General features: G+C 46.5%; 1 non-coding gene across 1 annotated transcript; it reads left to right on the forward strand.

The window, feature by feature from the left end:
* The first annotated feature begins 431 nt into the window (after positions 1–431).
* On the forward strand, positions 432–503 carry Trnah-gug (transfer RNA histidin (anticodon GUG)). The gene has a single exon. It is a non-coding gene; the product is annotated as a tRNA-His (tRNA).
* The last annotated feature ends 528 nt before the right edge of the window (positions 504–1,031 follow it).

The raw sequence follows: 1,031 nt of genomic DNA on the forward strand, positions 1-1,031 counted from the left end.
CATTCCAGTGCCTGCTGCAATGATACGGCGTGATGTATTTTTTTAGTAGCTAATGTTGGAATGTTGGCAACAAGCGGAAACATTCAGTAGCGACCCGAAGTTGTACCCACAAGGGGACCAGGTTATATTATGCGAATTCACGCAGAGTAATCTCCGCGCGGTATTTACTGAGAGCGGATGGAGTCGGTGCAACGTGCCTTCTTACGATGGTGGGGTACAGAAGTTTCACGAGTACGAGCGACTGCTAACAGACAGATCCCAAGTTTTGCCGTTTAAGCCTGCGCGAGAGACGAGTAACCCGTAAAGAGGTTTCGACTTTAGCTGACGCGCGAGGGAGCGGAAGTGACGCTGCTATGCGGAACCCGACGAGGCAGCCTGCGGCCGCAGCCAAGAGAAAGCAACTGCACTGCTCTGGGACGTTTACTGTGTCAGCCGTGATAGTCTAGTGGTTAGGACATTGCGTTGTGGCCGCAAGAACCCAGGTTCGAATCCTGGTCACGGCATGCGACTTATTTTTCTTCAATTTCCTGACAGCACAGTAACGCCTGCTAAGAGTTCCGAGAACTCTATTCATCGAGTCCGTAACAGTTTCTCATTTGACACATGCGCAATTTAAGGTATATGTTCTATGAATAAAAGTCCATCAACTATCTGTATGTCGAAATTTTTATTTACCTATAGGAACGAGCATTTCAGAGTGAAAGCTGCGTTTTTACTGTTTACAAACTGCATCTGAGTATCTTCATCCTAACGTGCTGAAGAAATTACACCTGATTTTTCTGCAAATCTGCCTCACTTTTAGACGTTGGCGAAAAGGAAGAGTTTAACGTCTCGTCGACGAAGTGCTCATTAGGGGTTTAGCACAAGCGACTGACTTCAACTGATGCCTTTGCTCCAAATCAAATGTTCAAATGTGAGCGGAATCTTATGGGACTTAACTGCTAAGGTCATCAGTCCCTAAGCTTACACACTACTTAATCTAAATTATCCTAAGGACAAAGACACACACCCATGCCCGAGGGAGCACTCGA

This window comes from Schistocerca gregaria, chromosome 2 (genome assembly GCF_023897955.1).
Source record: "Schistocerca gregaria isolate iqSchGreg1 chromosome 2, iqSchGreg1.2, whole genome shotgun sequence".
In the NCBI taxonomy this organism is placed as follows: Eukaryota; Metazoa; Arthropoda; class Insecta; order Orthoptera; family Acrididae; genus Schistocerca; species Schistocerca gregaria.